This window comes from Cucurbita maxima, unplaced genomic scaffold (genome assembly GCF_002738345.1).
Source record: "Cucurbita maxima cultivar Rimu unplaced genomic scaffold, Cmax_1.0 Cma_Scf00037, whole genome shotgun sequence".
Lineage (NCBI taxonomy): Eukaryota > Viridiplantae > Streptophyta > Magnoliopsida > Cucurbitales > Cucurbitaceae > Cucurbita > Cucurbita maxima.
This window is the reverse complement of record NW_019272053.1, coordinates 1,859,562-1,868,511: the sequence shown is the minus strand read 5'-3', so window position 1 is coordinate 1,868,511 and position 8,950 is coordinate 1,859,562. Positions and strand designations below refer to the sequence as shown.

General features: G+C 44.4%; 1 pseudogene; it reads right to left on the bottom strand.

Moving 5' to 3' along the window:
- Positions 1-2,125: 2,125 nt before the first annotated feature.
- Positions 2,126-3,401, bottom strand: LOC111468578 (annotated as a pseudogene).
- Between the last annotated feature and the right edge of the window lie 5,549 nt (positions 3,402-8,950).

Here is an 8,950-nt window from a genome sequence, read left to right as displayed (position 1 = left end):
TACATTCCCCGTAAAAGAGTTAGTGTTGAATGGTTTTATCCCCCCTGAGACCCATCCTCCCCTCGTTGGTTGACTGGACATCTTCAGTATCCCCCTCATTCTCACTCTAATAGAAAGGCCGGGAATGACCAGAGGTGTATGGACGTTTACTCTGTCTACCTTTTTAACCAAAGGCATACATGGAGTTGGAACCGTTTTATCTAATACTAGCATGCGTGGCAAGTACTTCTGCATCATCCTGTTCCTTCACGGTAGGTACGCTTGGCCTCTTGTTACATTGCCTTTTTCTATCCTTAATGTAATGGTCTGAGACATCAAGCCGCATCGACTGCCTTCTCTTTGATTGATAATAAGGGAGAAAAGGTTTTAGTGCACCTAGGGTGTCTAAGTGCCCCTTTTTTTTAGGGGAGCCGTTTCGTGTGGTAGAGGGCGAACAAAGAATAGCGTGCTTGTGATGGAAGCGAGCAAGCAGGTGAACGAATCACCAACCGAATGGGCCACTTGGTAACTAGGAGTGTCTCTTCATCTTCATAGCGGGATGCTTCGAGCTTCTGGGCCTCGGAAACCAGAATGGAATCTCGTGACCCGAGGGCGAATCCGCTAGCACGTCCCAGCTAAATCTGACTCGATTCTTGCCACTCTCCCATAAACCTGAGTTTGTTTCTTACCTAACCGGTGGCGTACGAGAGGGAGGAGCCTAAATACCCTGCCCCCATACTGGTGCAGACCGTTCTTGCCTTTGGTAATATCTGGTTGCTGTTCTGCTTCACATGAGTCCCCCTTTCTTTTTCATACTTCTGTTATTCGACTTTTGCCGGAGAAAGATATTATGACCTTAGTGATGCTTGCATTGAGTATAATAATAAATACTCGTGATGAGTCCCCCTTAACTACACCATGCCTTTCTCTTTCTGTTTTGTTTAGTGTCATTTTCTGCTCTCTCACGCTAACGCTAATACTTCATCCTTTTTCCCGCTGTTATCCACTCCTATAAAATGTTAAACAGGGGGCCATCCTCTTTATCCTCATTGGACTCAAGGACATCGATAAGCTAAACAAATTAGGCAGTAGATTCGATCGATCTAAATCTGCCTAGCTCCCTTCCGAGAAAGAATCCCTTATACAAAAACATCGAGAAAGATATTATGAGCACCAAGTGGATGCTGCATATCTTTTCTTCTTCTATATTTTTATATATCACACGTTGCCCCCTAGGAATTAGTTCCAAGAAAGGGGCCGTTCACGTCTTTTTTTTCTCGGTTTTTGATGTAGTTGCAATAAGTTTCCTGATGTTCGTCGAGATGGGGTGTGAAGCGTCAGTACCTTTTTTAGAGTAGCCAAAGGGAACAGTCGGCCGGTGGGAGCGAGAAGTTTTGGATTCGTGACTGGAATCCCCAGTAGGGCAGGGAAAGTCCCGCCAAAATGTCCAAGACTAAGGGGCGGAACGCTTTCCGAAACAAATCTATTTTTTTAATCAGCTTGAGCTGGACAGGGAAGGGCGAAGAAGAAAAAAATACCAAGTAATTTACAGAAAGGGAAAGAGAGGGTTTGTGATCGAGTGCCATTGCTCCCATATATTTTTCCGGTCTGGCCATGAGCATAAATGTTTTATTGGGTTTCGGACCTTATTCACTTGCCTTATCTTCTTTAACATGGCATCTTGTAAGAAAAATGGTGCAGCAGTTGACTGACAATGCGAATTTGGAACTGGCTAATGAAAGAGAAACCCGAGAGGGTCTTTTCAATCTTTTTTCTTAATTGGAGAATCACCAATTTCTTATTTGTTCGGATTTGATTGTGTTCACAAGGGGAAAAGAGAAAAAACCCAAAAACAGAAGCAGAAGAGGAAATACTGGTAAATGGCTAGCAAATTCGCGGCAAAGTCAGCTTATAGTTTCTTTTGGCACAACAGGGTAAGTAGTCAACTCTAACAAACCAACAAAAAGACTCAAGCATTCAGATAACAACAAAGACACTGATCGTCCAAACATCAAAAGAGGGGACTGAGGATTGGTCCTGGTGATACAGTGAATATTGAACCATCAACAACTCATAAAGCATCAATCCCAATAACCCTGAAATTGCGATCAACTACCTTGCCCACAAGGCATCCACCATGGTAGTGTCATATAGTACTCACTGCGGGAAAAACTCTCTGCGGGGAGACAAAAGGTATGACATTGGAAGTTGCTTCAAGGTAAGCCCCTGTCCCTGAATTGGTTATGCCCACGACTTGTATCAAAGAGTGCTCCAATGGCATTCAGGGCGCAATTGAGATGCCATTTCGGGGGTTCTCATAGAGGAACTGTCCGACATAAGGCAAGTGATGAGATAGAGGAATTCCCCACGATGAGAGGGACGGCCTGGTCCAATGCCACTCAGAAGCGGAAGCTGTGGGCTTCCGAGAGCCCCAGCATAGAGGTGATCCTCTCCCTTTGCACCATTGCATGGCCCTCTTTCTTTGGTCGCAAAAAACAACCCCAATTGCCGATTTCTTCGATCCGCGAAGAAGAGGCTAAAAGAATTCTTTCAACACTTGCATAGCTTGCATAGACTGCACTCTCATATTCAAAGCTTTCGCATAGCTGAGGAGATTAGCAACACTGTGTCTACGACCAAAACTCTCGAATGTCGAACCACCAACCTTGGTACCCACTGAATGATCCAAAGTTAAACCATTATAGGGATCAACACCGGCTTACAATAGCCCGTCTCTGATTGCCGATTGCCAATTCTTGAGCTCCGGCCTAACCTAAGATAGCCCTCTCAACCCACTCATAAGACTGGTTCACCACTCAGAGGTCCCAATTCACCCCTGACCTGACCTTCTGTAGAATTATTGATCGGCTCGACTATAGAACCCGACATTGATAGCACTACTGTCGTCAAGAACCCGGCCTCGGGCATTGGGGACGCCGTCTTCGGAGGTTCAGGCTTGCGCTGGGGAGTCGAAAGCACCTCCATGAGAGTGGTGCGGAAGACTGATTGGGTCATCAGATTAGGCTTTCCGTACGAAACACCGCCCCTTTCAAGCACCAGAACCCGCTCATACTCAGATAGCGTTGCTGCTGGCAGCTGGCGGCCTTCTCTAGTCCTCTGATGGGAAATCAATCCGTGGCGTTGAAGACAAAACCCAAATAACTCGGACCTGTAAACAGAAGAAAGATTGATCAAAACCAGTTCAGTTAAAGGATTGAAAAAAAAAAGACATTAAAGAAGAAGAGAAAGAATCAGAGGGTTATTGAATGATTACTTTGTTGAGACTGTGCTCTGGCCAAGGAAATGAGAGTGAAGATCCTAAAGAGGGGTGGAAAATGAACTCAATCAAAGAAAAAGATGCCTGAGGACTGACAATGGTGGAGAATACACGTTGCAAGAGTTTGATGATTCTGGTCCGTCATCCGTTTAGCTGCTCACACAACACACTCCACAGCAAAATGGAGTTGCAGAAAGAAGGGCGAAACTTGTCGAAGCATGATGCGCATGTGAAGAACGTACAACTGTAGTTTTGAAAAAGGAAGGAAACCCCAAGCTAAATTAGCTTTTCGTTACCAACATTGAAAAGTCTTTGGCTTCGTCTGCTATGTGTTCTGAGCAGTTACGGACGAAGCTGGAAAAGAAGGCGGGCGGGCTAGTTGGTGCATCTTTATCGGCTATGATCAGCGTAGGTTGAGGTGCATTGATCCGACTACAAAATCTGTATCTTCACATGTCGTTTTCGATGAGGCATCATCATGGTGGTCCTCCGAAAATGTAGTACTGCCGTATTCCGAGATGCTAGACTTCCGTATGCGGGCACAAGCACCTGAGCAACAAGAGCTTGATATTGTGAGTCACTCTAGACCTGAGTCAAAAAAGCTACACGAAGCCCTCCTGTCAGAGAAAAAAAAAGCCCAAGGCCCACGACCCGTTAACAAAGAGTGATACATGTCTAGAAGAGAGCAACAAGATATTCAAGAGGATCCCTGCTGAAGGCACTGTGCTTGATAGCCGACTTAAAAGATCGACAAGGAAGGATCAGGAAGCCCAATCAATCCCAAGTATAGAGAAGCCAGCTATGCGGACACTGTGACACTTTCACAGTCTTGTGCCTCTCTAGAAAGTGGAAGAGCCAAGCTCGTTTGAAGAAGCGGCTGGCCTGAAAGAGTGGGGCGATGAAAGAGGAGATTTCTACCTGAACACCTTAAATTAGAATGATACATGGGAACTTGTCCCATTACAAAAAGGAGGGAGTGAAGCCAATCGAATTGTCTCGTTTCGGGTAGTCAGGGTATGACAGGTGAAGCGCAAGTGTGACGACTTCATTTTGATCTCGTTGGCGCAATTGGTTGCTCGGGGCTTCTCACATCTCACAATGGATGGGGTGGGATTGATTATGAAGAAAGATTTGCTCCTGTGGAGAAGTTTACATCTATTAGAATTGTCGCTGCTATGGTCGCTCATTTGGATTTTTCATGAGATCAGATGGGGATGTCAAAACAGCATTTTGAAATGTGAACTCGAGGATTTATATATATGGTACAACCTCCATGCCAGGTTTTTAGGTTCTTGGGCATAAAGATCAGGTTTGCAAGCTAAGAAAGAAAGTCTTTCTTTATATGACTTGAAACTTTCTTCCCGACAGTGGTACGGTACCTTAAGTTTCATCAAGCTATTAGCGATATGGGATTTCATTCGACGATCATTGTATTGAAACTCGAATAATAGATGGTGAGATTAGAATATTGTCAAACTATGTTTATGATATCCTTATTGCCAGAAATTCCTTGTTTGCCATAAATCGAACTTTAAATTGGGGCTGGGTGATGAAGCTGATTCTGTGTTTGGAAATAGCGAGTGGCTGTGTTATCTGCCCGGACAACAAGTCAAGGTAAGCTTCCCTCCCTCCTGCCCGCTGACTGGCAACGTTACTGAGAACCTAGGAACTACTGATTGATTTTGAGCCACAACTCTTTCTTATAGTTGGCAAGGCTTTTTCGGGGACTAGCCCGTTTCCCATTACCCAATGAAGGCTTCCCATTGTCCGGTTCTTTTTGGAATGTGGGATTGTTTTAGATCGTACCCGAGCTGCCCACTCCCAACCTTCACTCAGTCCGGGCTGCATTTGAACTATAGTGGCTGAAATCCGAGTTCGGGTCCTGGGCTGGCTGCATCGGGGAGGGGTAGAAGCAATGGATCGAGTGTATGGATTCAATTTCTTCTCGTCCTGGGATCATCTCTCCTAGTCTTGATCTAGCCGGTCCCCTCGGAATGATCTCGAGCTACTTACTCCCTCTCTCGTGGAGCTACTTCCTCTCGCTGCTTCGTTCCTCTCCGTCAATTCATTTGTTTAGGGCGAGAGCGAAAGCCCATGCAGTCTTTCATCTGTATCCGAAGGGGACAGACTTGCCGGCAACCAACTAAACTCCTTGTCCGGTTCAGATAGGCTGCCTGATGACCTCCATCTGTTTTTGATACGTACATGGATGGAATGGATGCATTTTCTGTCTCTGATTGGTCCTTCTCAAGCACACAACTCCTAATATCAATATCTCAGGGCTAGGGATGCGATACGGGGAACCTCTTAGTACGGGGCAAGGGGAATGCATGCTATTTCCATTTCTTCACATCCTACCCAACCCAGCTATGTTGTCTCGTAGATAGCAAGGTCAGTTGATTGTTGCTCATGACAAGGCAAGGAAATTCCTCCCGCACTTTGTTCTCGGACTAGTCCCGGTAGAATTCCCCGTAGTCCTGGTGGATACTCATTCTAAACCACATGGGAGCTTCTGTAGCCAGGTTACCGGCCATCTCGATACTCAAAAGATTACGAGACTTTTGCCCCCACTCGAATTTCCCCGTCTCCACCGGAAACTGTGCAAGGGAAGTGTCCGGGTTCCCTTGACGAGGTAGACGAAGTACGGGTGTGCATCCGATGGATGATCCAGTTCAACTTGCTAGCCTAACCCCATCTCGAGTTTTGATGAGTCTCAGGATTAATATGGACAACTTTTCTCCTTACACGGGAAGCCACCACGAGAAAGAAACCTTCCGCCCCAAAGATGATTGATGTTTTCATTCGAGAAAGACACTCCTGACTTAACTCAAAAATGGGTAGCTCATTTGCTCCTATGGCCTATCTTGCGGCCTCCTATGGAAAGTCTGGGTTTCAAGCCCTAAACGGCCTTCAGGTCCACCCGCCTACTCAAGAAATCCGAGACCTGTTGTAGGAGAGAAGCTGCTTGACTGATAGTTTAGATAGTAAAGGCAGATGCTATCAGTAGATTCAGTCTGAGGCTATTGGTTGGAGAGATGATCTTAAGCTAACGCATATAACCCTACCTACTCAAAGGCGTGAAAATCAAAGCTCCTCCTCTTTTTCCACACACAGAGAGACGTCTACCTCGACTATACCATATTGAGCTTTCCTCCCGACATTGGAATATAGATTGGGAAGGGGGCGAGTGGATGAGACCTTCGAGTCGCGTCTCAACCATTTCAGTCTGTATAATGACTTTGCTATAGAATTATTAAGAGAAAGATACGCTTCTCTCCTATTAATGCGCTTCCCCCGCTTGACTGGAGAGGGTGGGAGGTTTGAATGAGTGACTTCCCGTTTTTCAGTCAGTAAAGTAGACTGACAGAAAGAGGAGAGGTTTAAGCACTTTCGATTCGGTAATAGCCAATAAGACAGTTTGCTCTTACGTACTGCTTGTGCGTTCTATCTCTTGCCTGTGTGTACATACTTTAAGCAGCCTTTTCGTAGATCACGGGTCAACTCTTTTTAAAGGAGCCTCCCGAAGCCAGCCATAGAATAACGGACTGCTATCCTCTTACTTATATAGGAACAAAAGAGGGCCCTAGCGGAACAAGCGCTTTAGGAAAAGAGCTATTACCTTGTTACCGAGAATAGAAAGTACTGGAAGCCAATATAAGGTCGAAAGTTGGACTATTCCCTTACTTAAAGGCAAGCAAGCCCTAAAGTAAGTAAAAGGAAGGAAAGGGCTTCGCCTGACTCGTTCTCCAGCCTCAGGCTTAGGAAAGACAAGAGTCAAGTACTACCTGACTAAGGCGATAGGTGGACAATCTGACCTTACCTTTATCTCGATATCACTAAGCCACAGTAGTCTATTGTTTAGATCTGACTACTAGTCATTAGACTCTTTCTATAGAATAGATGAAGTATCCGAGTAGTCTCGAGTTTGATATTGTAGTCGTAGTCTCATCTTTCTAGTAGTAGTCTAGTGTTCAAACAAATAGTCTTTGCCTCATATACATTTTTGTATACACTGAAGTATACAGAAGGAGGGAGAGGAAGCAAGGGTTAGGAGAAGTCAGCTCGGTTTATGAGCCCCTCTCCTCTTCTCGTCGAGCGGCTTCTCCCCTCTCCTCTTCTCGTCGAGCTGCTTCGCACCTTTCTGATGAATTCTCCTTTAAAAACCATTTATTAGAAAATTCTATCCTCTGTCTATTTTTGGGGTATTTTCGTCCATTTTCCCTGATTTCTAGAGGTAAACAAGGATCGGTCTCACTGCTTTGCACCTTTCCGATTAATTATCCTGAACCGATATGACATTCCCTTCACTTTACAGGAGAGTCAATTCATTCAATCCTCTATAAAGAAGAATCAGAGAATGAAAGAAAGAGTGAACTCCTTCACCTATCGGTCTCATTGCTTTGCTACTTCACCTTTACAGTCTGTAAAAGACAAAGAGAGAGAAAGAAAGTCAAGAAAGAGAAGCTCAATCACCTTTGACTCTATTCCCTGTAAGAAAACGAATTCTTCTTTTCCTTAAACCTTTGACTGATTGAACGAGGTAAAGCAATTCCATTGGCTGACTGGCTGAACCTCTCCCTTCTTGAACTGTAAACAAGGTCTCACTACTTCGCCCCTTTTCTTATATTTCTTCTTTCACGGTAAACAAAGACGAAAGAAGAATGAGACAGAACTACTGAACGAGGGTTGAACTATTCTTTCTTTGATCCTTTCTTTTACTCTTGAACATAGGCTGGATGAGAAGAAGATCAAGCTCCTGAACCAAAACCTATTTATTCTTTCACTAGGTGTTTGATCGAACAGGAAGGAAAGACTCAACAAGAATGATCCTTTATCCCTGATTTCACTCTTTCACTCGGTAAAGCAGCTGAGGATTGACTCTCCCTTCTTGAACTTACTCTCCTGTAAGTAAGAAAGATGAATTCTCCTGCCTGAACCTTCTTGAACTGTAAACTCATGAACCTCTCCCTTCAAACACGAGGTAAATTCCATTATTGTGAGTTATTCAACAAAGACTATTCTTTCACTCTAAAGCAAGGTCAAGCTCCTGAACCTGATTGAACAAGGTAAACTCCTGAACTACTTCCCTTTCCCTTCTTTCACTGTCAACACTCAACTCAAGACTCAACTCAAGATTAATTAGACTGAATAGGAAGGAGCTCGGTAAATGGAAAGGTGTTTAATGAACTGTAAACAAGGGAAACTTTTGAACTCAATCACTTGTGCCTTCTTTCTGTAGGTCTCTTTCTTCCTTCACTAGATTGAACTGAAAAAGAAAGAGAAGCTCCTTCACCTATTCTGTATGGTCTCATTGCTGAGCTCCGGAACTGTAAACACTCAAGATTCCTTCTCCTTACTTACTCCTGAGCGACTTTTCCTTCTTTCACTCGGTCTCGCTACTTACTCCTGAACCTATCCCTTTCACAAACTGTAAACACTCAAGATTCCTTCTCCCTACTTACTCCTGAGCGACTTTTCTTTATTTCACTCAGTCTCGTGGCTTCGTCTCTCCTGAACCGGAACTGGAACCCTCTTTCTCTTCTCCTTCCCCTATTGATTCTTGAACAGTAAACTAAGTCTCGAGATTAATTCGACTGAACTGCTTCTTTCACTCGGTCTCTTTTCTTTCCTTTGATTCTGCTATTAGAAACATTAATCAGACTGAATTACTGAAGGAACCTTCTTTCACTCTTT